The following is a 27740-nucleotide window of genomic DNA, read 5'->3' as shown; positions in this document are numbered from 1 at the left end:
GATGACCTAGTGGTATTATCATTGAACTGTTAATCCAGAGACCCAGGTAATGTCCTAGGGACCCGGCTTCAAATCCATGGCACATGGCTGACTTGGAATTCAGTAAAAATCTGGAATTAAGAGTTTAATGATGACTATGAATTCTTTCAGGAAGGAAACTGCCATCCTTACCTGGTCTGGCCTACATGTGACTCCAGACCCACAACAATGTAGTTGAGTCTTAACTGCCCTCTGGGCAATTAGGGATGGGCAATAAATGCTGGTTTTACCACAATGCCCTGGTCCTGTGAATGAATAAACAAAACCAGGGAGACACCTGTTCTTTTTCTCAAAATAGTAGCAATATATCTTTGAAATACGTGGCTCAGACACGAGAGGAGAAGTAGCCTCCTGCTGTGCTGCAGCCATTCTACATCCATCTGAGAAGGGACATAGACCCTCCTTTGATACCCCATGTGAAGGCAGCACCTTGGACAGTACCGTCTCCATTCAACTCCTGCCACAATGGCCAGGTGGCAGGAATGCCACCCAGTTACAAGTGACTCTGTCTCTGCCACTGCTAGTCGCCGGAGATCTACTGACCCTGTGCCACATTCGTCTGTCCTGCCCCATCTTCACACACCCACTGCAGCTAATCTGCAACTGCTCTGTGACATCCATCATCCAACTGTGCCTCAGTTGATCCCTCTTTCTGTTGCCATCCACATTGTCCTCTAGAAGTCCTCCTGCTGTGGGTTGACCCACGTTGCCATTACAGAGGGAGTTTCAGGATTTGGACCCAGTGACACTGAAGGAGTGGCGATATATTTCCAAGTCAGGACAGTGAGTGGCTTGGAGGGAAACTTGCAGAGGGTGGTGTTCCCATGTATCTGCTGCCCTTGTCTTCCTAAACGGAAGTGGTTGTGGGTTTGGAAGGTGCTGCCTGAGGATCTTTGGTGAATTTCTGCAGTGCATCTTGTAGATAGTACACACTGCTGCTACTGAGCATCAGCGGTGGAGGGAGTGAACTCTGAACCATGAGGTTCCCCATTCACTGGCCAACTCTCTCTGAACCAAATCCACAAGCGCTGTTTGACTGCAGGAAGCATCACAGTTCTCTGGGAGGGATGAGAGGCAGAAAATGTCCAGGACTTTGTTTTTACTTATTGCCACCAATTAAGAGTGAGGCATGTCGATTCTGACCTTACTTCAGCCTATTCAGCCCCACAGCTTAGATCATGAGCCAGCTCACAGACCAGGAACAGAACTCAATGACTTTCTGTTGCTCATACAACATTTTACAGAGCATTTACAAACAAAACCATGCTATTCAACCAGTCCATATTGCTGTTTATGTCTCACTCAAGCCTTCTTCCATCCTGCTTCAACTAATTTTATCAGCATTATCCTCTATTCCCTTCTCCCTGTTGAATTTATCCAGTGTCTCCTTAAATTCATCCATACACTTTGCTTCAGCCACTCTGGAGTCTCATTTTCTCGTCACTTTTGGAATAAACAGGATCTTTCTGAATTCCCTATTGAATTTCTGTTTATAAAAAAAAATTAACCCCTTGAGAAACATTATGATACACCACTGGGGCAGGTAGGACTTGAAACCAGGCCTTTTGGGCCAGAGGTCAGGACACTACCACTGCACCAAAAGACCCCTATCCTGTTTGAGTGCTTGATGACTATCTTATAATAGCCTCCAGTTACAGTCTTCCCCACAAGAGGGACCATTTTCTGCGTATCCACTCGATTAAAACCTTTCATCATTGGAAAGGCTCCTATTAGATGACACTACACAAGAGACAAGAAGCCCAGTCTGTGCATTCTCTCCTGACAAACATATCCCTCCTGTCTGATACCATCATTATGAATCATTTCTTCCTCTGCTCCAGCCAATCCAGAGCTGTTTTACAATATGAGGCAATATGACACTTATTGTCTCTCTGAGTCACTCCGGGGAGAGGCTCAGTTTTGGGAGAGTCCTAGACAATGGTATTAATGGGGAAAAAAAGCAGAGAATGCTGGAGAAATTCAGCAGGTCTGGCAGCATCAGTGGAGAGAGAAACAAGGAAAATGTTTCAAGTCCAGTCTAACTCTTCTTCAGAACTCAATTCATTTACACCCATTTTACATCACTATCCCTCCTTTACCACCTTTCGCACTCCCTCTGTCTTTTGCTCTGGGCACCCTCACCCTGTTCCACTCACTTCTCCCCACCTCCCATCAACTGCGTAAACTGCCATTTTCCAGTCCCTCTCAGTTCTGAAGAAGGGTCATATCAGACTTGAAATGTTGACTCTGTTTCTCTCTCCACAGATGCTGCCAGACCTGTTGAGTTTCTCCAGCACTTCGAGTTTGTTTCAGATTTCCAGCATCCGCAGTATTTTGCTTTAATCTGGGCTTAAATAGGAACCACATGGATACAAGCAATGACAAATAGGCAAACACATTTGATTCCATTCGGCCTATTTGTCCATTGTGATCCCTGGTCCCAATCACAAACAGCTGGAAGAGATGAGAGATCAGATTATTAAAAGAAAATCCATTTGGTACAGAGGGACACGGATACTAGGCAGAAGATTGGCAGTAGGTCATGAGACCAATGCAGACACAATGGGCTGAATGGCCTCATTCTGCATTGTAAAGAACATAGAAGAGCACAGGCCCTTCGGCCCACAATGTTGTGCTAACCTGTTATCCTACTCTAAGATCAAACTAACCTGCTTACCCTTCATTTTACTATCATCCATGTAAAAGTTCTGCGATGTTTGTAAAATCTAGGAAGTTCCTCTCTAACCTCTCTGACCAGGTCCAGCAGATCTGACTGCTCCCAAATTCCATACCAAGCACTTCCTAATACATGAGTGTTCTCAGACTCTGCCTTAATGTCAGACAGCACCTAATGGCCCTCTCGGTGACAGGAACAGGCCAAATTCTTGCTTCATTTGGAGTTCAATATATATTTTGGCTTCCTGATTGACTGATAGGTCCACGAAACACTGTCTAAGACCAAGCCCACTTTCCTACCTTAATCTGGTCCTTGCATACTGCATGACTATAATTTGACATACATTTCGCTCAACTGCATCTTTCAGATATCCCAATGCCTTGCAGAGACCCACAAAATGCCTCCTTTCTATTCAGCCCCCTCCTCCCCACACTGTTCGCCAGTAAACGCTGCATTTGAAATATACACCATTGAGGTGTAATGATCTGAAACAGAGCTCCCTGACTGCTGCAAGCACTATTTGTAACAGCTGCTGCAGTCAGAGGGGACTATCTATGAACTCCAAAGGAACATCATCTTCTAGTAGCAAATATATTACAAGAAATTTAATTAGTCGTAAGTGAGGTAGCCTGAATTAGAAGCTCCACTGACATTAATCACAGCATCAGCATCTGCTCTCATCCTTTTCCCACAGGAGCTGTGCAGTTAGTTCCGCCCTACACATCAAACTTATTTGTTTCTTTTTGTGAAGAAGATAGTCTGTTAAACATTTTGAATGCAACTTTTGTTCAACCCTCAGTCTCCTCATTGTGTAATGCACGAGCCTAATGACAGAGTGTGAAATCCTTTCATATCATACAACACCTTCAGCCAACCCTCAAATCTTCTCCACCAAGTCCACCCAAACATTTCTCCCAATTTGACCCCCCCATGTTAATGCCTCAGACTTGATGCAACCCCAGAGTGAAAGTTTAGGGGAGATGAGAGTTGTTGAGTTGGTGGGGGAGGGAATCATCAATGATCAAGTTGTTTGTGGGTTGGGAACATTGTTGGAGGCAGGTTTCAAATAAAAAAGAACATTGACCTGTTCGTTAACCCTTTTTTTCCAGCAATTGGGCCTCAGAAAGCAGTCCACTAGGCCATGCCCAATGACATAAGAAAGCATTTAAAGGAGACTTACAGCTTTCGGAAATCAAAACCAAACTCCACAGTAGACATCGCTGCTTCAGATCTTGCTGGCTTAAAAATCTCGTCATGCCAGAGGTCAGGACCCCTAGTTTTAGAAACTCCACTTCATACTCTTTCCCTTCCGTCAATGTGATAATTGCCATGGTTACCAATCAATCATGACACAGCATTAGATGGTGTTTAGTCATTTAGAACACAAGAATTAGGAGCAAGAATAGGTCATTCAGCCCCTCGAGGCTGCTCCACCATTTAATACCATCATGGCTGATCTCATCTTGGCCTTAGCTCCTTTTGCCTGCCCTCTCTGCATAAGCCATTACTAGTTAAAAATCTGTTGATCTCCTCCTTAAAATGAATCAGTGTTCCAGCATCCATCGCACTGTGGGGCACTGAATTCTATCTGCAATTCATGACCCTTTGAGAGAAGTAAGTTCTCCTCATCGCTGTTTTAAACCTGCCACTCCCTTATCCTAAAATGATGACCTCTCACTCTCGGTTGCCCTGCACTAGGGAACAGTCTCTGTATGTTTACTTTGTCAAACTCCTTTGGCATTTTACAGCCTTCATTTGACTGTTTGCAGCATCATACCATCACCTCCACACTAGCTTACCAAACTAATCATGCCATTCCCGACGTGCATATTAATCACCTGGTTTTTATGGTCAATGTTTCAACATATTGGAACACCCTTTGTAATGGCACTGAGGGATTATCTACACAATGTGGGCTGTAACGGTTCAAGATGCAGACTCACCATCAACTGGTTTTTAATTCATTCACAGAATCTAGGTGCAGAGGAGATCGACCAGGATGGTGCCTGGGCTGGAGAGTTTCAGCATGAAGATTAATTAGATAAACTGGGGTTCTTTACCCAGGAGCAAAGAAGGTTATGGTGCTCCTGACTGAGGTCTAGAAAATTATGAGGGGCATTGATAGCATTGATAAGAACACACCTTACTCCTTATTAGTGGGGTCAGTTACCAAGGGACTTCAATTTAAATTAAGGGGCAGGAGGTTTAGAGGGGATTTAACCTCATGGCCCTACATAGCTCCCACTCAACCATTACCATCAAGCCAGGGGATCAGCCCAGTTCAATGGAAGGTGCAGGAGGGCTTGACACGAGCAGTACCTGAAGATGAGGTGTCAACCTGGTGAAGCCACCAAACAGGACTACTTGCATGGTAAACAGCGAAAGCAGCAAGTGATAGACAGAGCTAAGCGATCCCACAACCAACGGATCAGATCTAAGCTCTGCGGTCCTGCCACATCCAGTCGTGAATGGTGGTGGACAATTGAATAACTCATTGGAGGAGGAGGCTCCACAAATATGTGCTGCAATACTCCATGACTCTGTGTGGACATCGCTGGCTGGGTCAGCATTTATTGCCCTTCCGTAATTGCTCTTGAGTAGTGATACCTTCTTGAACTGTGGGTTGACTGTTTGGAAGGAAGGTCCAGGATGGTGAATGGGGAACCTGCGATTGATGGTGTTCTCATGGATCTACTGCCCCTGTCCTTCTAGGTGATAGTGGTCACAGGTTTGAATTGTTTCGCAAGGGGGCAACTAAGGATGAGCAATAAATATCAACTTTGCCGCTGACATAAATGTTATAAGAATGTAGTGTGAAAATGTCTACAACAGTTCCAAGCTTGAGACATAGAAACCTGCAACTTCCCCACCCGGTTAGTTGAAAATAGTACAGAACGTTCTGAAGAGGAGTCCTGCCAGATCCAAAACATTAATGCCGTTTCTCTCTCCACAGAAGCTGCCAGACCTACTAAGTTTCTCCAGCATTCTCTGTGTTTTTACAAGGTTGTCAATATGATCTACCCAGCCTGGTCAAACAGAAACTCAGAATGCCCTGTGCAGAGAGTTTATTGAAGAGATTTGGAATCAGCCTGCTCAAGTATATTATTAGGCACCTCCAGAGCAGGGTAAGACTTGAACACGACCTCCTGATCCAGAGGTAGTGGCACTGCATCACAAGAGCCTTAGTTGGAACATTTACTGGTTATACTAATCCTTCTTAGTCCCAGTTGTTCTCCCTTTCTAGACATCATTTAATCAATTCACAGCCCTTGGCTGTTTCCTTTCTGACTTTAATTACTTGTTATATTAACAAAGATTTCTCAGTGTCCACCAACAATCTCGATGCATTTAGAGAAGAATGGGTATTGTAGGGTAGCAGAGCGCTTTATCTCCCCCTCCAACCCCATTTTGAATTAGCCCCTTTCCCCCTCCCTACCACTCCCTCACCTTTGATGGCCTGCATTGCCCTTAATGGGCTTTGCATGTAAATTAATCAAACACAGTTTGGTTATAGTTAAAAGGTTTTTTAAAAACCATGTTGATGGGGAGAGAAAGGATCCATTGTGTGTAATAGTACTTCTGAATACAAAAAGGAAAAAAAAAGATTTCTCAGATGTTATTATCTAGAAGAGACCTTATTTAACTTGCTCAATACTGATTGTTATGGTTATCTGCTGAGTCATAGAGTCATTCAGCACAGAAACATACCCTTTGATCCAATTTGTCCATGCTGATCATAAACCCAAATTAAACTAGTTCCTGCTCCTGGCCCATATCCTTCCAAATCTTCCCTATTCATGTAATTAACTGTGTCTTTTAAATGTTGTAACTGGGGCCGCATCCACCACTTCCTCAGGAAGCTCATTCCAGTTCAGTTGCCTGTTGCATTACTTGACCACTCACTGACTGAAATAACACTTTTGTAGTTTCAGATCAAATTTGCCAAGGTAGGTCAGATTTCCCAAGACAGTGAGGAATTTACCTGTGGAAAATATCTAAAACAAAGAAACCAAACACAGTTATATTGAAAACACTAGAGACGTTTCCATGGGATAATTAGTTTCCACTGGTCTGAGCTGCCTTGGTGGAGAAGTAATTATTAAATTCATCACAAGTAATGTGAGTCATCTCCAGAGGGAGTCAGGTTCAAGGAAATAAACACATATTTAAATCCATTTTATTTACTTCATCTAAACCCTTCATGACTTTGATCACCTTGATCAACCCTCCTCTTAACCCCAGCTTCTCCACTCGGTGTTGCTGAAGTTGCTTGTGCCAGTTATCACTCTAGTAAAGTCAAACCAACTATAATCCCACTCTCTCATTGGTGCTGAGGGTCACCACACCGCAGGGGAGAGGCAACAAGGCAGACCATCATGATGACCTCAGTCAGTGCACTGTTGATATCACTCCTCATCCCAAACCAGCCATCTCACCAACTGAGCTAACCAACCCTTTGCCATTTTAGGAAATCTCTTCTGGACCCAATCTAACGCCTTCCTTTTCCTCCTAAGGTTGTGGTGCCCAGAATTGGACAGAATGGGCAGAATGGTCTGCTCCTGGTAGTGGCGGGGGTGGGAGATAAGAAGGACATGGAATAAGTCAGGATGTCCTGACACCTTCCCAGCAATGCCAGAGCAAGTGGGAAGGCCCATCATCAATTCTGCCCGCCCCCCATGTCAATCAAGACCCTAGAGGAAGTAGGGCCTCGTGCTGCTACTCCTGGGATTAACCCATCGTGAAGGGAGCCTGTTGCCATTTTTTATATGCACATTTGGGATGTGGGTGTAACTGGCTGGGCCAGGATTTATTACCCATCCCTAATTTCCCAGAGGGCTGTTGAGTCAAACATGTTGCTGTGGGTCTGAAGTTACATGTAGGCCAGACCAGGTAAGGACGGCAGTTTCTTTCCCTAAGGGACATTAGCGAACTGATGGGTTTTACCCAAACAATCAGTAGTGGTTTCATGGTCGTCATTAGACTAGGCCATTTTTTATTGAATTCATATTCAACCATCAGCCAAGGCAGGGTTTGAACCAAAACATTATCTGGGTGTCTGGATTAATAGTCGAACGATTATACCATTAGGCGTTCACCTCCCCAGGGAGGATGGGGGGGGGGTAAACCTGCGAGGGCAGCTCACCACCTCCAGTGGGGTGGCTTCCATGATCAAAGGGCATTCAGTGAGACTGCTGATAGCCAGCTTCCTTACCCCTTGCCACCCCATGACACTTATAATGAGAACCATCTTCCATCCCCATCCCCACCACCAACAGATTCCTTTGTGATTGGGTCCTCTCAGTTCTCAGTGTCCTCTCACCAGCAGCCATTGCCTTCTCAGTGGTGTAACTGACCGCAAGGGTAAACTGTTTCTGATTGGTTAGCAGCAGGATTGGCGGGACATTCACCTTTGGGGTCTTGATTCCAGGGGATGCCCATTGGTGGCCTCACCACTGACTGGATGGTATGAGGCTTGGTGGGCACTGTATTGTGTTGGAACAGACAGTGTGGCTGTCCCACTGCCCCAGTGAGATTGCAGTCATTATTTCCACTGTGTCTGAACCAGTGGCTTTTCTGTGTCTTTAACTTTTGCACTAAATAACTCTATTTAGAAATCCAACCATCCAACAGGCTCTATTCTCATCGCTGAGATGAGGAGAAATTTCTTCACCCAGAGGGTGGTGAGCCTGTGGCATTCTCTGCCATAGAAAGGAGTTGAGGCCAAAACAATTGAATGTTTGCAAGAAGGAGTTAGATACAGTTCTTAGGGCTGAAAGGATCAAAGGGTATGGGGAGAAAATGGGAACAGGAGTCAGATGATCAGCCATGATCATACTGAATGGTGGGGCAGGCTCAAAGGGCCGAATGGCCTAGTCCTGCTCCTATTTTCTGTCCAATCAAATTTTGCCTGAGACCACAGTTTGCAAAATTCCCAGGCAGTCCAGGCTTAGGAGGAATTGAGGGAAAATCTGTAGCAATCGTGTGGAGCTCCAGATAAAGATTGACAGTGAGTTGGGAACAGAGTGGTGAAGGAGTTTGCAGGAGAACAGTCTGCAGTAGCTCAGAGACAGGTAGAAAACATCAGCTCTCCAGTCAATTAAAGCACTTCAGAATAGTCCCTCCAGTTCAGAACTGGACAGCTCATTAAATCAGCCTGGTTATGACTCACCGGGTTTCTTGTCTTATTCTTATCGGTTTTGAGCTCTAATTAGAGTATTACACGCTCTCTACTCCAGGGAAAGATTTAATGGGATGAAGTGAGGAGAGAGATGGATGGGGGTTGTGGGGAGAGGTATAGTGTCACCATGGTAACACTTTATCTCAAATGCCTGGCAATCTCTCTCTCGCTGCCTGTTCGGGGAGGGGAAAGATGTAAGGGAAAGGAGGCCACCGTGAGATTTGTCCTTAAGAAGGTGACTTATAGACAATGCCAGTCACAGAAAGTTACTCTGCCTCAGCTAGCCTGTGCATTGTGCACCAACGCAGAGGGCCATTCAGCCTCTTGTGCCTGCTCTATCATTTAATGAGATATGCATCGCATCTCAGGAAGTTCACCTCAAAGCCACTCACTATTCTGACCTTGGAAATATACCAACGTTCCTTCAACATCGCTGGGTCAAAATCTTGGAATTCCCACCCCAACAGCATTATAGGTCTACCTACAGCACATGGGCTGCAGCAGTTCAAGAAGGCAGCTCACCACCACCATCTCTAAAGCAACTAGGGATGAGTAATTAATGCTGGACAGCCCAGGAAGAGAGTTTTTAAGACTCCACCCACCCTGGCTCCATGTATTTTATACACTAGTCCATCAAAAGTCTATCGATCATGGATTTAAATGATTAATTGGAATATGATTTGTGAGGGAAAGCATTTCGCAATTCTAGCAGCTTTTACGCAAAGTAGTTTTTCCCAAATTGTCAATGACCCAGCTCTGACATAAATCTTTTATCCATGACTCCTATAACAAAGGAAAGGTCTCTGTCAACCTGCAAAATTACAGAATAACAATGCTTGTGGAGGCACTCATTTGGTCTACTGCATATTTGCCAGTTATTGAAGATGCAGTGCTAAAATGTACAAATTCAGAAATAGATTGTAAGATGCACTGCATAAATTCACCAAGGCTCCTTAGACAACACCTTCCAAATTCACAGCTACTTCCATCGTGAAGGACAAGGGCAGCAGATACATGGAAACACCATCACCACCTGCAAGTTCCCCTCCAAGCTACTCATCATCCTGACTTGGAAATATATTTATCACTGTTCTTTCCTTGTCGCTGATTTAAAATCCTGGAATTCTCTCCCAAATGGCATTGTGGGTATTCTACAGCACATGTACTACAGCAGTTCAAGAAGGCAGCTCACCATCACCTTCTCAAGGGCAATTGGGGATGGGCAATAAATGCTAGCTACAATCTCCACAAGCTCTGACCCACGGGAACGGAGGAGTTCCTGAACCATTAAATTCTTCAATCTATCCAGCCTGCATTCTGCCATTCTCAGGTACAGTGAGAACAGAACTGGCTTAGTTGCAGTGTTCAATTTCTATCAATGAGACCACAATAAGCACAAACATAGGGATAGGTAAAACTCCCAGGTAGGGGATGGAATGGCGGGTGTGGATGGGGACGGAGGGAGAGGAGCGGTTTGGGGGGGAGGTGTGTTAGAGAGATTCTGGAAGGCATAAATCCAAAATGATCTAATGCTCCCAAGCTACATTTGCCCACACATCGTCTCTCAAATTTTCTCAAAGATGGTATCCTGAGCAGCTATTTTATGAAATTAATTGTTACAATTTTCCTGTTAATTACAAGTTATGGTACTATCATGATTAAGTCACCAAAAATCCATGGCCCTGAAGAGGCTGTCAATTTATGTCCCATCAAAAAAATTCAAATAAATCAAATTCACTTTTAAAAAAAAAAATGGTCTGACAATAAAAGTTTCAGTAAGAGCAGCCCTGAAGCTGTTGATTGTTACAACCCAACTGACCTTTATGGGAGGAAGTCTGCTCTCGTAACGCAGTCCGGTCTATGTGTGACTCCGACACAGAGCAATATGGTTGATGCTCTAACTGCCCTCTGAGGGGGTGAAAAATACCACTTGACAGAGCGTCTGGGAACAGCCAATCAATGTCACATGCTGAAAATGAATAATGAAGAAAACAGCCTCTGCTTCTGGCATCTCCCTAGGCAGCCTGCTGTATCAATTTAATACTGACTGTCAATGAACAAGAGGGCAATCAGCTCTAGCAGGTTAATGCACTAAGAACAGAAACTCAGGCTTGGTAGTGGGCAGAGAAAGGACTTCCATTTATTATCAAGCTTTTCATAACAACTTCTAGCATTTTACAGTCACTAAAGTACTTTTTGGAGTATTCTAATGTGGAACAATGGCTGCTTATCTTGTGTTCAGCAAAGTGCCACAAAGAGTAATGAAGTATATCATCGGGTAATCCATTTCTTATCCTTTATGTTTTAAATAGTAGAGGACACTGTCAGACCCAACGAGAGTTCTTCTTTGAAATGGTACCGCTGGATTTTTTACCTTTGCCTGAGAGGGCATTGGATTGACTCAGGATTTTTACAAATATTCTTTCACAGGAATTGGGTATCACTGACCACACCAGCATTTATTGCCCATCCCTAATTACCCAGAGGGCAACCACATTGCTGTGGGTCTGGAGTCACATGTAGGCCAGACCAGGTAAAGACGGCAGTTTCCTTCCCTAAAGGACATTAGTGAACCAGATGGGTTTTTCCAACAATCGACAACAGTTTCATAGTCATCATTAGGCTTTTAGTTTGGAATTTTTATTGAATTCAAATTCCACCATCTGCCATGGCATGGTTTGAACATGAGGCCCCAAAGAGAAGAAAGCAAATGCAGATGTTTGCTGTTGGTGACTGGCCTGGATGATGATGTAACTTAATTACTAAGCTGAGGAAGACTGTGGACAACTCACTACTCAGTCTGCTCATGCCTAGAACTGGCAGCTGGTTGGATGTTAAAACATAAACAGAAATTGCAGAAATAAACAAAAAAGCAGATTTAACATTTCAAGTCAGCTGACCCTTCTTCAGAACCAAGAGACTAGGCGTCACTGGATTCGAAACATTGACTCTGCTTTCTCTCCACAGATGCAGCCAGACCTGCTGAGTTTCGCCAGCAATGTCTGTTTTAGTTTCAGATTTCCACCAACCGCATTTCTTTGTTTTAATTTAGTGGTTGGATGTTCAGTTGTTCAAACAAGGGAGGATTGGTGCTAACCAGCCAACCACAGAAAATATTGACTAAACGAAAGAAAAGGAGAGAGTAAACTCTGGTTTTGGCAGATGAAGAATGATTTTAGAAGCTTCAGAACTGACTGCTGTTTATTTTACTCCCTCTAGCTTTATGTCCAGTTAAAGAATTGTTAAATGTTCTGAGAAAAGAACATTACTCTGTAATGAATCAGTAAATAATTCTGGAAGTTTACTGAAATTGTTTGCATTCATTCATGGCTTTGAAATTAGTTATGCAGTTATGTGCCTGTGAACAACGCATTATTCAAGGATTGTGTGAAAACTTGGCATCCATCATTTGAAACTATTTATTTGGACTGGCAAATAACAATTCTTTTATATTATAATTTATCCCTTAATGTTGTGTGCCTGTGTGTGTGTCTGTGTGTGTATCTGTGTGTCTATGTGCATCTGTGTATTTATTGTGTGTGTGTCTATCTGTGCACGTGCATGTATGTTTGTGTGTGTGTAGGTAATATGACTGGGTTTAAATCACATATAGTAATTAGATTCCCTTGTTTTGTTTTGTCCTGCTAAAGTTATGCAATTAATAATAAATTGTTAAGTTTTGTTTAAGTTATCAACTTGGTATGCAAGATCTGTTATTCGTAGAGTCAGGTTATCAACAATCAGGCAGATTTGGAGGATTATTGAATATTTTAATTTTACTGTGTTTTGGATCCAGTGATAGTAAGGCTGATTTGGTTCGGCTTGCTATCCTTGGTTATAACAACTCAGCAACAGAGCTAGCCAGTGAGCAACTGCAGAAACTTCCGTGTGATACAGGAGAAAAGCAGGAGATGTATGTATTTAACATAGGCTCACACCTGCAGGAGAGGAGATAGAATTAAACAGGAGGTGAGCATAGGTGAAGAACAACCACCCAAATAATGAAAATTGCCACTTAATACATTTGGAGCATTTGAACAGTGAAAATAAAGCAAAGAGAAGAACTTCACTGATTAATTGATGAGTGCTAACCAGCAGAATGAGTGGCTACAAGAAGAAAATGAAGACAGATTTGTTTGTGAAATGAGCCCGCGACTGGGCCAGTGCTTTATTAAAACTGTTCCTCTTAATATCCTGTACTGACACTTTCATCAGTGCAACACATTTCCAATAATCCACACTGTCAAGACCAATCAACAAGATTTCGGCTTATTGCTGTTATTATTTAAATTGTTACTCTTTTTACTGTCTGCCGTCCAAAACGAAACTGGACTTCTTTGGATAAAGGTATAATCCTAGAGTTCTGGTACTGCCTGGTATTTGGAATCAGGGTAGGGATGCAGACTAGGACAGAACTGAACTGAGAACCTCACAACCCAGTGTGTGTGAGACACACTGTACCCCGGTGAGAGTCAGTGTGTGTGTGAGACACACTGTACCCCAGTGAGAGTCAGTGTGTGTGTGTGGGACCCAGTACCCCAGTGAGAGTCAATGTGTGTGTGGGACCCGTATGCCAGTGAGAGACTGGATGTCCCATTAGGAATCATATGAAGACACAAGAGGAGGCCTTACGGTCCATCATGTCTGTGCCAACTCTTTGACAGGGTTGTTCTATTACTCCCATCCCTTTGAGTCCAGCAAATCTTCTCCTCGAATTATTTATTTAGTTCCCATTTGAAAATCATGTTTGATTCTGCTTTTCCTCCTCTTTCAGGCAGAGCAAACCAATAATAACATCCTGCTGTATGAAGAAGATACTTCCTCATCTCACCATGGTCAATGACCATCATTCTGTGCCCTCTGTTTAGAAATGACTGGCACCACGGCAGCCCTTTCCTTTTAACCTTACACCTCCATGAATTCTCCCCCTAAGCTTCTTTGCCCGAAAGGGGTCAATCTCCTTCTTAGAGAAAATATTTTTTTATGAGATGAAATTGAGGTTCTGCAGGGGTGTGATGGAAAAAGCATCACTGAGCAAACAAGACCCTGGAACAACATGAGTTTTTGATCAAAATAACATTTCAAAACAAAATGTATTGGTTTACAGCACCGTTTTCAAAACAAGCTCAAATAGGGTCTTCAACAGTAGCTGCCAAATCAGTCAATCAACACCATCCTAAAGGGTTTTTACTCAACAAATTGAATCAATCATGTCAAATTGTTGTTTGCTGATTATTTTGCTTTCATCAATGTGAAGGATGTTAGTGTGGCTATTAACACACCTTTCCATACTGTCCCCATCAAACACTCCCAGGGCAGGCACAACATGGGGTTACATACGGAGTAAAGCTTCCTCTACACTGTCCCCATCAAACACTCCCAGGACAGGGACAGCATGAATTATATTGATCAAGAAATGAGTGTTATCCAGAGCTCCAGGATAAACTGCCCAGTTCCTCTTCCAATTATACAGGTGAAATCTTTCCTATATCTGATTGAGGGGGTAAATGGGGTTTTGGTTACAGATGGCACCTCTGACAGTGCAGCACTCCTTAATACTACACCAAGACTGTCAGTATGGATTATGGATTTATACAATGATAAGCTCCGAAGAGTTAGGAACTGAAGTAAACAATTCAGCCCCTCAAGCCTGTTCCACCATTCAATAAGATTATGGCAGATCTGGTTTCGTCCATAACTCAATTTTCCTATCTGCCCCACTTAACACTTGACTCTCTTCTCAATCCCAAATCAAACTAATTCAGCTCTGAGTATACTCAACAACCCAGCGTCCACTGGGGGGAGAAAATTCCAAATACTAACGAGCCTCTGAGAAAAACAAAATCCTCCAAGTTTTCATATTAAATGGGAGACACCTTATTTTTGACTTATGTTCCCTGGTTCCAGGGCCCCCATAATGGGAATCATCCTCTCAGCATATCCCTGTCAAATCCCTCAGACATTTGAGTTTCTGTAGTGGAGACGAGAAAAATCAAACCTCAGAAGAGGACGTTACCAACAGGTCGAAAGCTGACAAGCCCATTGCAGGAGAGCTGTTTCACAGGACTGATCCCACATTAGGAACAATTCCATGTGCAATGCACATCAGCCTGCATGTAACAAGCTGCATTCCATGCGCTATCTTTAAGCCCTCTTGGAAAAACAGAATACAACATGAAGCAGCATGTCTCTGGGTGACAATGACCTGCACCCACGAGGTGTGCAGTCAGTGCAGCAGAACTAAGAGGTGTTAGTGGAAATACCAGAACAGGTGCTAGATCAACACATCCACTGAGCAAACAGCAGTTGGCAGCTGAGTCCCAAAGGCAGCCGAAATTTTCCCAGCTCCTCTTTGTAACTATTACATGCCTGGGTCTTGCTTCAGCTAACACTGCAGGTCTCCTCATGAGGCTTGGTGTCAACATTTTCATGATAATGCTTCTGTAACACATCACCGTTCTTTCACTGTTGCTGGGTCAAAATCCTAGAACTCCCTCCCTAAGGGTGTTGTAGGTCAACCTACACTAAATGGACTGCAGAGGCTCAAGAAGGCAACTCACCACCACCTTCTCAAGGGGCAACTAGGGACGGGCAATAAATACTGGCCCAGCCAGCAAAAGCCAACATCATTTGAATTAATCAAAAACAAGGCTACCATATAAAACACAAGCCATTGTTATATGACTCAAGGACATCCACTTGTGACTTTGGCCCTTGATTCCCTTTCTCAATGGCTTTCCATTTTCCTGGTCACTTTTTCCGAGACTTATTTTCACAAGGCTTTTGAGGAGGACGCAACAAACAGCAACACATGAGACACATTATACGGAGGTGTATGGCGTGATATCTAATCTCTCCCAGGTGTGACACAGGTCGATAACCTCCATGTGTCTCAGGGGCTGGATCATGAACACAACCTGAGCCTTGTTATTGTCGACCTTACCTCAGAGACCTAGCTCGGTATCCAGATTGGGTCAAGGGGTAATGAGTCTCCAAGGGTTTGTAAAACTCAAACATGAACTGAGTTTGGATTAGTCTCAGCATCGAGTTTAGGCAAATCTCACGAACCGTGATCCAAATGGGTTCCCAACACAAAATTGCTGAACGCAAGGAAAATTCAATCCTGCCTCTCTAACCCCTGCCATAAATATCCCCTTGGCCGGGACTGAGCATTCACGATCGGGGATTGGGAATTTCAAAGATTCACAACAAGAATTTATGTTGCTGTCCTTGATAAAGCATCAGCAAACAATGTGCTGACAAACTGGAGAACACATACTCCCTCTATTACACATCCCACATCAGATGCTTTTCTTTTATGTGACAACAACAATTTACATTTATTCTACACCTATAATTTAGAAAAAAAAACACTCCCGGTGCTGCACAGCAGTGTTTATCAGGCAAAGTTTGACACTGAGCCAAAGAAGGAAACAAAAGCAGAATTAAAATAGTTAGAATCATGGGCCATTTGGCCCACTGAGACTCCACCAACCCTCCGAAGAGCATCCCATCCAGATCCATCCTTCCCCACCCTACCCCTGTAATAATCACATTTACCAAGGATAATACATCAAGCCTGCACATCCCTGGATGTTTTTTGCCTGTTTTTGACTGACGCAGGCTCAATGAGCTGAAGGGCCTTTTTCTGTATTGTAGATCTCCATGACTCAAAGCTTGAACAAAGACAAATGTAGTCTAAATTAAAGGAGGATAAAAGTGGAGGAACTACTGCATAGGAATTCCAGAAATTCCTAAGCGTGCTGATGACAAGACCACCAATAGTAGGGTGAAATAAAATGAATGAACATCACTAGAGTTGCATCAGCTCCAAAGAACAGTCGTATCAGTTTCAAAACATCAAGCCTGCTTTCTCTCCACAGATGCTGCCAGATTTGCTGAGATTTTCCAACAATTTCTGTTTTTATTCCATCAGTTCCTGTTTCTCACACATTCAATTGTTTCTGTCATGCTCTTTCTCTCACTCCCTCACTCTCTCTCACCCTCTCTCTCTCACTCTCTCTCATTCTCTCTCTCTCACTCACTCTCTCTCTCTCACTCACTGTCTCTCTCTCATTGTCTCTCACACTCTCTCTCACTCACGCTCTTTCTCTCACTCTCTCTCTCCAGCCCTGTTATTCTTCAGTCATGCTTGAAAAAGTATTAATCATCTTGGATCTGTCCATAAGTGGAATGTTGGACTTTATTGCAAGGTAATGGGAGTACAAGTGTAAGGAAGTTGTGTTACAATTGCAGTGGCATTGGTGAAAGAACACCTGGGATTCTTTGTGCAGGCCTGGTCTTAATTAAGGTAGGATGTATTTGCATTGAAAGCAGTGCAGCAACAGTTCACTAGATAGAACCCTAGGATGAGGGATTTGTCCTATGATGAGGGGCTGAGTAAATGATGAGTCGATTTTCTATGGAGTTTAGAAGAATGAGAGATGATTTTGGTAAAATATAAAAGGGGTTTGACAGGATAGATGCAGCGGAGTTGTTTCTTCTGAATCAGGAAATTCGAACACAGGAGGAACGGTCTTAAGATAATAATACCATAGGAAATAGGAACATGAGTAGGCCACTCAGCCCCTCAAATCTGCTGCACCATTCAGTTGGATCATGTCTTATCCGACATTCCTCACATCCACTTTCCTGCCTTTTCCCCATAATCCTTGATTCCCTGACTGATCATGAATCTGTCTATCTCAGCCTTAAATATACACAAGGCCTCTGTCCCCACAGCTCTCTGTGGCAAGAAGATCCAAAGACAAATGGGATGGTCAATTGAGTCTAGTGAGGAGACATTTCATAACTCAAAGGGTTGTGAATCCTTGGAATTCTCTACCCCAGAGGAATGCAAACGTTCCATTGTTGAATATATTTAAGGTTGGAATTGATAGATTTTTTATGTCCCTTGGGAAATTAGCAAACGTGGACATTCTGTGGGAAAGTGGAGTTAAATGCCACATTGAATGGCAGAGCAATTTCTCGAGGTAGAATAACTTAATCCTCCTCCTCCTACCTCTAATGCCACATAGAAAGGTTGCTATTAACCTGCTGTCTTGTCTTTCTAAGTGGCAATGATGGCAGGTTTGAAAGGTGCTTTTAAAGGAGTCTTGGTGAGTTTCTACAGAAATCTGCAGGTGGTACACATTGCTGCTGCTACGCGTCAGTACTGAAGGGAGTGAATGTTTAAATGGTGGATGAGAATTGGTATAACATGGTATAGATTTCAAACTGGACAGGCCTATACCGTTAAGAGAGTTAGATGAAATCATGTAAATGAGAGATTCCAGAATAAAGGTTCCCTCTTCACCATCAATTCTGTGTCAGAGGTAGTTGTAGACAGTCAGTTACCGACAATGTCATCACATAGTAACATCAAGAAGCGCAGAACCCAGATAATAGCTGCAACTCTGTGATATTGTAACTACGTAAACAGTTAGAGTTTTTAACTAATTTCAAGATATCCATCTCAACAAAAATTCAAATCTCTGTTAAATGGTCTGACATGACATTTAGAAAACTGCAAATGCATCATGGTGTCAGCAAAGAGATACTAAAAGCTCCTAAAAAGCTAATTAGTTGTCCCAGATGGTAGTGAGCTTCTTAAGTTGCATTCATACAGGCAAGTGGAGCATAGTTTACCACATCTCTCATCCATTACAGACACAGGGAGAGACTCATTGAGATGTACAGCGCAGAAACAAAACCCTCAGTCTGACTCGTCCATACCAACCAGATATCCTAAATTAATCTAATCCCATTTGCCAGCATTTGGCCTGTATCCCTCTAAACCCTTCCTACTCATATACCCATCTAGGTGCCTTTTAAATGTTGTAATTGTACCAGTCTCCACCACTTCCTCTGGCAGCTCGTTCCATTCGCGCACTACCCTCAGTGTGAAAAAGTTGCTCCTTAGGTCCCTTTTAAATCTTTCCCCTCTCACCTTAAATCTATGCCCTCTAGTTTTGAACAGCCCATCCCAGGAAAAGACATTGCCTATTTACCCTACCCATGCCCCTCATGATTTTATAAACCTCTATAAGGAGAGAGATAAACAGAAAGTATTTCCATTGATGGGGTATAACAAATCCAGCATTTTTTGTCAATATCCATTTTTATATGAAATGGGGCCATGTAAGTTGTGTACAATAATAAGTTTGTAATCTGAAATATTTAATAAAGAGGCCCCAAACAACAAATACTGCATTTAGCACAACAACATAATATAATAAAAACCGAACAGGATTCAATTATTTAGCATTGAGTTTATTTTTAAAAGCAAAAATAGGTGGAGTTGTTGGTTGGTTCATTGAGCCGACTGATTTCTGTGCAAATGTTTCATCTCCCTTCTCGATGACATCTCAGTGCTGTGTAGCCTCTGTTGAAGTGCTGTTGTTCTGTCCCGCTCTGAATTTATATGGTCCGGTTGTGATGGTGGGTAGTCCTGCTTCCAGCTTCGTACCATAATGGTATGTAGATGGGATCTGTTTGCTTATGCCACCAATGGTTGAAAACCAGGCCTCCAGGAATTCTTGTGCTTGTCTTTGTTTACTTTGTCCCAGTTAAACTGATGTCCTTCAATGACGGAGTGTCTTGAAATGAAGGACAGTCAGTCGTGCTGCTTTGCTGCGAGTTGGTGTTCATGTATCCTGATGGTGAGTTTACTGCCCATCTGTCCAATGTAGTGTTTCTCGCAGTTGCTGCATGGTATTTTGTATATCACATTTGTCCTGCTCATTGTAGGTAAGGGGTCTTTTATCTTTGAGAGTAACTAGCGAAGTGTGGGTGTTGGTTTGTGTGCTATCCTTATTCCAAGAGGATGTAGAAGTCTTGTAGTCAGTTCTGACATGTTTCTAAAGTAGGGTAGGGTGGCTAGTGTATTGGGGCATACAGTGTCTTCATGAAGACTGCCCACCATGACAGACTGGACCATATAAATTCAGACCAGGACAGAACAACAGCGCTTCAACGGAGGCTACACAGCACTGCAGATGTCACCTAGAAGGGAGATGAAACGTTTGCACAAAAACCAGTCAGCTCGGGAACCAACCAACAACTCCAACCACAAACTGAGCTACAGATCTTCCCTAAAACATTAAGCAAAATTAATTAGACTGCTTCCCGCGCCCCCCCCCCCAACCTTCTGTCAAATCTTATCATAGCAGGAACGAATTGGATGTGTCATACTGACCCACTGTAGTACAGGAGCAGAGCCAGTTGCTTATCAGTGTGATTGATGAATACTGTTAAAACATAGACCTTTTCCTTCACTCTGAAAATGTTTCAATGTCATTCCCTCTCAACCACTGAGATGGAGCAATGTTATCATGGCTTTTCCTCTTTTACCTGTTAGGTTGAGAACATTTACCAAAAATAAGTCTAAAATCTGACGAGATTCGCAATATATTGCTGTTCTTTCACTTTTGCTGGGTCAAAACCCTAGGATTCCCTTCCTAAGGGCATTGTGGGTCTACTTAAAGCGCATGGACTTCAGTGGTTCAAGAAGGCAGCTCAATACCACCTTCTCAAGGGGCAACTAGGAATGGGTAGTAAAATGCTGGCCCAGCCAATGACACTCACGTCCTACAAATGAAGAAAAAAAAGAGCAGGAATGAAAGAAGCTGCTCAGGGAAACAGCATAGAGCCACTATAATTACAAAGTAGAGCTGGAGGAGCAGAGCAGGTCAGGCAGCATCAGAGGAGTAGGAGAGTTAACATTTCGGGCCTAGACCCTTCACCAGGACCAATGAAGAGTCTAGGCCTGAAACATTGACTCTCCAGCTCCACATGGTATTGACTCTGACTCCAGCATCTGCAGTTCTTGCTATCTCCAGGCATAGAGCCAATGGCCGATGTTCCGTGATGGGTCTGATGCTGTGTTTTGGAGAATTGGTGTGTATAAAGTCATGTGTTTGCTGGAGGGTTCCAGTAATCCTTTTAGTATATTTGTGGGTGTGTTTGATGTGCTTGTTGGTAAGTAGTTACTTGGTAGCACAGAACTTGCCATGTGTAGAAAAAGCTTTATGACCGTGATGTCTGTTCACATCGAATTGGAACTAAGGTTACCTCCTCTTGCCAGGCTTTGTAAATAGTTATGTTTTAACAAAGTTTGTTCATATTCACTCCAAAGCATGGAAACCTCACAACGCTACCTGTTGAGAGCAGTAACCTGACTTACGGAGTTAGAAGCAATAAGTGCCTGAAGTGAAACTGAGCAACAGTACAGTGTGATGGGTAAAGCATGAGGGCCAGAAGTGGGGGAAATACCTCAAGGGGAAGTCAGTGTTGACAGGTAGCAGTGACTTCAAGGTGCTTTCAGGGACAGAAAGTAAATGCAAAAGCTGGAAGAGTGTGTGTATGTGGAGAAGGCTCACAGCAGAGCATGCAGCTAGCAACTGTCAAAATTAATCAACCCCAGCATGTAATAAATTTCTGTTGGTCAGAAACAGGATGGCATATGACAAAGGAGAGCAGACCCATGCTACAGACTAAGGAGAGAAAAAGGCTACACAAAATTTTAAAAGGCAAGTGTTTTGGTTGCCACAGCCAACAGAGGAAATACTCAGAGGTTGGAGGAACTAAGCCAGAATGTGGAGGGCCCTGACCAGGCCATGTATTGGCTGCATAGTGCCAATACTTTACCAGATACTGTACTGCTTCAGGCCTCAGTGAAAACCCAGACAAAGACCAGGTCAGTGTATTTTTACCAGTATTGAAAGCCTCTCTCAACAAGTACAATGAAAACAGAACTATAGAGCTTCTGGAGGCACAGAATGACTCGGTGAGCCTTCATGTCAAGCATAAAAAGGAGTTTGAAGAAAGCAAAGCTATGTAAGACACAGAGCAGTCTATTGATAGCAATGAGACTTCTGACTGAAGGTCCATCTATTAGCACTTACACAAGACAATCAAGCCTTGGAGACTGAAAAGGGCTACAGCAGTTGTCTAGAAATCCTGTACAGAAACTGCCAATGTTCTCATGAATTCACATGACAAAGTGATAGATTGAAGGAAAATGTCTCTCTTTCACAGAAAGAATCAGAGTTCCAAAATCACTAGGAACAATTAGCTAAGAACAACTTTCTGTAGCAACTGGTGAGGGATGATCTTGTGTTTAAAGAAGACACGCTTAAGGGAAAGCACAAAATTGCTCATTTAAATTTGCTGAAAACTAGTGTGCTGAAGCATGAGATGGAGGTCACCTGCAGAGTAAGACTGATCTTTTGGATTTGGCTTCGTAATCAAAGAAAAATAGACCAACGAGCCATCCAGCCTGCAGATCCAATACTACACAGGAACTTCTCACAGTTCTTGTGTACTTCTGAGGAAGGGTCACCGGACCTGAAATGTTAACTCTGTTTTTTCCTTCACAGAAGCTGCCAGACCTGCTGAGCTTCTCCAGCAACTTTGTTTTTGTAACTTCTCAAAGAGCTTGGTCCTGCCATAACATGTAAGAGTACGGGCGAAATGCTGGAAAGTAGGGTTAGAATGGATGGACGTTTGATGACCAACAATGGGCTGAAGGGCCTCTTTCACTGCTGTAAAACACTCTACGACTGTATGGCTGTAAATCTATTGTCTTGCTGACAATGATGCCCTTCTACTTTACAGTTTCTGTCTGCAGAGAAACTGCTGTCCCACATAATTCCTGCACTCAGCTTCCCCAAAATAAGGGATACCATGCATCCAGCGTAATCTCGAAGAAAGCTGACAGTGCTCTTGGAGTTTATTTTCTCTAACCAAAGAGACTATAGTGTGTGTCTCGGATTCTCCAGCATCTGCAGTTCCTATTATCTCAGACTATAGTGTGGGTTGGGTGGAGGAAAGTGGGAGTAAAGAATTGCATGTTCATAGTTAGAAAGTTGAAGTTTAAAAGGAGTATTGTAAAAGTACTTGGGGGGGAGATGAAGAGTAAAGGGTGAATAATAGAAGAGCAGATATAAAGTGTGAATATTATTGAGTAGATGTAAAGGATGACTTATAGTAAAATAGATGTGGACTGAGGGTTGAATCACAGTAGTTTACATTTAGGGTAAAAGATGAATTATTATTGAGTAGATGTAAAGGGTGAATTACAATAATGTAGAGAAAAGGGTGAATTATGGTAGAGTAAATGCAGAGTAAACAGTAAACCATAGCAGAGTACATGTAAAAGGTGAATTATAACACAGCAGATCTTAACTCAATGGCTAATGGTTAATGGTTAATGATAGTAGAATAGATGTAAAGTGTAAATCATTATTGAGTAGATATAAAAAATGATTTATAGCAAAGTAGATGTAGACATCACCCAGGAGGTCAATGCAAAGGCCATACAGAATCTGTTGAGGTTTACAATCCAAGGCCTTTTTTAATAATTTTTTTTGGCTGTTTTTGGTTGTGTGAGGTTGTGAAGTTTGCCAGTCCTTCAAAGCCAAGCCTCTGTGTGAGTCCCATTTCCTATTCAATTATTCAGTGCTTCTTGTGCATCACCTGGCAGCCATTACCTGCTGACTGCGATACCTGTGGTTCAGCTGATCCCATTTTACCTCCACTGCTTTCGCAGGTGACAGTGTGAAACAGGGCAGGCAACACTGGTCTGGGGGGGTGGTGTTCGGGGAAGTGGGGGATGCTGGTGACTGACACAGGGGGTGAAGAGTGGCAGATAGGGGGTGATCTTTGACAGGAGGCACATCCAGCAACTCAGCACCTAGAACTGGGCACCAAACCAACACACTGCAGCTCCTTCACCCCATCCCTTGGTACAGAGCAGACTCTTCCTGCAGCTCCTTCACCCCATTCCTTGGTACAGAGCAGACCCTTCCTGTGCTGTTATAATGAGGATTCTGAAAGACTAAGTGTTATTTTGAAGACAGTGCTGAATGGAAGTGTTAAACCTTTATAAGTCACTGATGGCACCTCAGTTGGACTATAATATACAAACACATGGATTAGGCATTTGGCCCCTCAAATTTGCTCTGGCATTCAACGTGATCATGATTGATCTGAATACTCCATATTCCTTTCACCTTTCACTGCCTTTCTTATCAAGAATCAATCTACCGCCGCTTTAAAAATATTCACAGATTCTGCTACCATCACTCTTTGAGGAAAAAAGTTCCAAAGGTTCATGAACCTTTGAGAGAAAAAAAATCTACTAATACTAATTTCTTTCAGCTCCTCCTTCCCATTAGACCCTGTGTTCCCCCATATTTTGGGGAAGGTATTCATGTTTTTCTTTGTGAAAGAACTAAAGTATGTATTTAATTGGTCTGCCATCGTTTTGTTCCCATTATAAATTTCGATTGTAGGGGACTGTGTTAAATAGACCACTGCTTGTTTTGAAATCCCCAGTCTTAGATTCTCCCACAACAGGAAACATCCTTTACACACTCAGCGAGATCACTGACTTTTGTGGGGAGCAAGGAAAGTGTCCTTCAGCCTTCATTTTCTTCAATGTCTCTGGGTCAAAATCCTGAAACTTCCTACTGAAGGCATTGTGAGTGTCCCTGCAGCACATGGACTACACCAGCTCAAGAAGGCAGCTCAGCACCCTCTTGCTCCTTATATATGTATAAAAAGCCTTGGGATTTTCCTTAATCCTGTTGGCCAATGACTTTTCATGATCCCTTTTAGCCCTCCTGACTCTTTGCTTAAGTTTCTTTCAACTTTCCTTGTATTCCACCCTTGCTTCGTGTGTTCCCAGCCTCCTACCCTTGATAAATGCTTCCTTTTTCTTTTTGATTAGGCTCACAGTATCTTTCGTTATCCAAGGTTCCCTAAACTGGCCATACTTATCCTTCATCCTTACAGTAACATGCCGGTCCTGAGTTCCCAGCAACTTACACTTGAAAACTTCCCACATACCATATGTGGATTTGCCCTCAAACATCTGCCTCCAATCTACGTTCTTCAGTTCCTGCCTAATATTGTTGTAATTAGCCTTCCCCCAATTTAGCACCTTTACCTGACAACTACGCTTATCTTTATCCATCAGTACTTGTGATTTTGGCCATCTGAAAGCTCATGCAGTCAATGGAAACACTTTGCAGTTACTTTGCTTGGCCTCGCTTCTCTCACTGTGGAGATCTTGCACAAGCTTGGTGAGCTGAATGGCCTCCTCCTGTATTGTAGTATTCTACTTATTCAAAAATGTAGTGCTGAATCAGTAAACATCTGACACAGGCTTCTCAGAGACAATCTGCAAGCTTCCATTCTCAGCATGAAATCTTTCTGACTAAGGAACATTGATTGCAGATTAAACTCCGTTGCTTTTTATTTTTATTCACTCAGGATGTGGGGATCATTGGCTGGGACAGCATTTAACTCCTGTCCCTAGTTGCTGTTGAGAAGGTGGTGGTGAGCTGCCTTCTTGAATTGGTGCAGTCCATGTGCTATAGACAGACCATCAAAGCCTCAGGAAGAGGATTCCAGGATTTTGACCCAGCAACATTAAAGTTTAGGTGATATATTTCCAAGTCAGGGTGGTGAGTGGCTTGGAGGGGAACTTGCAAGGGGTGTATCTGCTGCCCTTATCCTTCTTGATGGAAGTAGTCGTGGGTTTGGAAGGTGCTGTCTGAGGATCTTTGGTGAATTTCTGCAGTGCATCTTGTACATAGTACACACTGCTGCTACTAACTGTCAGTGGTGGGGGAAGTGGATGTTTGTGAATGTAGTGCCAATCAAGTGGGCTTCTTAAGTCATTAAATATCACACCTTAGAAGGAGTGCATTCAACGATCATGTATGTGCCAGCTCATTGAAAGAACTATCCAATTAGTTCCACTTCTCTGAATATTCTCACTTCCCTAAATAAGGGGTAGCATTGTGGCTCAGTGGCTAGCACTGCTGTCTCACAGTGCCAGGGACCTGGGTCTGATTCCAGCCTCAGGTGACTATGTAAGTTAGGAACAAAAACAGAAGTTGCTGGAAAAGCTCAGCAGGTCTGGCAGCATCTGTGAAGAAAAAATCAGAGTTAACGTTTTGGGTCTGGTGACTCTTCCTCAGAACCGGACCTGAAACATTAACTATGATTTTTTTCTTCACAGATGCTGCCAGACCTGCTGAGCTCTTCCAGCAACTTCTGTTTGTGTTCCTGATTTACAGCATCCGCAATTCTTTCGGTTTTTTATGGCTGTGTAGGTTAGGTGGATTAGCCATAGGAAATGCAAGGTTATAGGGTGGGGGGGTGAGTCTGGGTGGGATGTTTTTCAGAGAGTTGGTGTGGACTTTTTTGGACTGAATGACCTGTTCCTATGCTGTAGGGATACCATGAATTTTCCACAATCCTGCAAACTTCTCCCTTTTCAAATACATATTGAGTTCTCTTTGGAAAGTTAACAATGAACCTGCATTCACTGCATTCCAGATCATAACTTTTAAAAAAACAAAATTCTTTCATATGATGTAGGCATTGCTGGTTAAGCCATCATCTATTCCCAACGCATAACTGCCTGGAGAAGGTGGAGTTAAGCAGCTTTCTTGAACCATTTCAGTAGGTGCACCCATAGTGCTGTTAGGAAGGGAATTTCAGGATTTTGGCCCAGCAACCCTGATTGTAGTATTTACAAGTTTGGAAGGTGCTGTCTGAGAAGCCTTGGCAAATTTCTGCAGTGCATCTTGTAGGTGGTACATGCTGCTGCTACTGAGCGTTGGTGGTGGAGGGAGTGGATGTCAAAGCTGGTGAATGTGATGCTGATCAAGTGGGGGCTGCTTTGCCCTGGATGGTGTTGTTGGAGCTGCATTCATCCAGGCAAGTGAGGAATAGTGACATTCTTGACTTAATAGTGCCATGTAAATGCTGAGCAGGCTTTGGGGAGTCGGTCTACATTATTTTGTCTGTATGATGTGAGCAGGTGATGTTATTAAAGTGCAATATTGACCCAGGAGGTGCCTTGATTCCCTCTTGTACTGTACACTGTTGTTATGAAGGTTGCCAGCTGGCAGAGAACTGACTGGGGGTTGTGAAAATTGAATGTAAAGAGAATAATAGATGGGAAGTTCCTGGGAAAGAGCCTTAGCATCTGGAACTAGTCTCTTACACTGCAACTTATTTCTCCACTACCACCATCCCGCTGTATGCTGGACCCATTGCTTGGGGGGGCGTTGGTTACTTCAATTGGCTGGATGCCCAGTTTGAGATGCAGGGTGATACCTACGGGTGTGGCTTTATATTCCTGCACTGCCTGTGGTTGCTATAAATAACTCTCCTGCTTGATCTCTCCCCTCAGCTGAAATATGGTTGAGATGTAGTGACCCTCAGATTAAACCACCACCAGCTGTCTATCACTATAGCCTGGATACACGATGGTGACCTTTTTTTTAACCATTCTGTTGCTCTAACACTTCCCGAAATCCATCATCACTATTGCATCATATTCCATCCCTATTTTCTCACCATAACTCTGATCAAACAATTGTCATTCCATCCTCTACTTCCCATTGAACTTCCTGTCATCACTGATGGGCCAGTGCTCTATCGGTGCATGTGATACATTGGTCAAAGTGGCTGCACTTCAGGTCTGATCTCCATCCCTTTTGCATGTCCAATGTCAATAACAACAAGCATTTATACAGCACTGATTTCTGAAGAAGGGTCTAGGCCCGAAACGTCAGCTTTCCTGCTCCTCTGATGCTGCTTGGCCGGCTGTGTTCATCCAGCTCCACACCTTGCTATCTCTTTATACAGCACCTTGCAGGTTGTCCCAAACATTTACACCTAATAAGGTATGTTTGAACTGCTGTGCCTACAGTCCAAAGATGTGCAAGTTAGCTGGATTGGCCATTCGAAACTGCCTAAAATGTCCAGGGATGTGTAGGTTAGGTGGATCAACCATGGGAAATGCAGGGTTACTGGAATAGG

The 27740-nt window shown here is 43.2% G+C and overlaps 1 protein-coding gene across 1 annotated transcript in view; it reads right to left on the bottom strand.

Moving 5' to 3' along the window:
* yjefn3 (YjeF N-terminal domain containing 3) overlaps positions 1-27740 on the bottom strand; it is a 125354-nt gene that overhangs the window by 79210 nt on the left and 18404 nt on the right. The window lies entirely within an intron of this gene.

This window comes from Rhincodon typus, chromosome 29 (assembly GCF_021869965.1).
Source record: "Rhincodon typus isolate 14 chromosome 29, sRhiTyp1.1, whole genome shotgun sequence".
In the NCBI taxonomy this organism is placed as follows: Eukaryota; Metazoa; Chordata; class Chondrichthyes; order Orectolobiformes; family Rhincodontidae; genus Rhincodon; species Rhincodon typus.
Note: the sequence above shows the minus strand (reverse complement) of the source record. Positions and strands in the feature narration are given on the sequence as shown.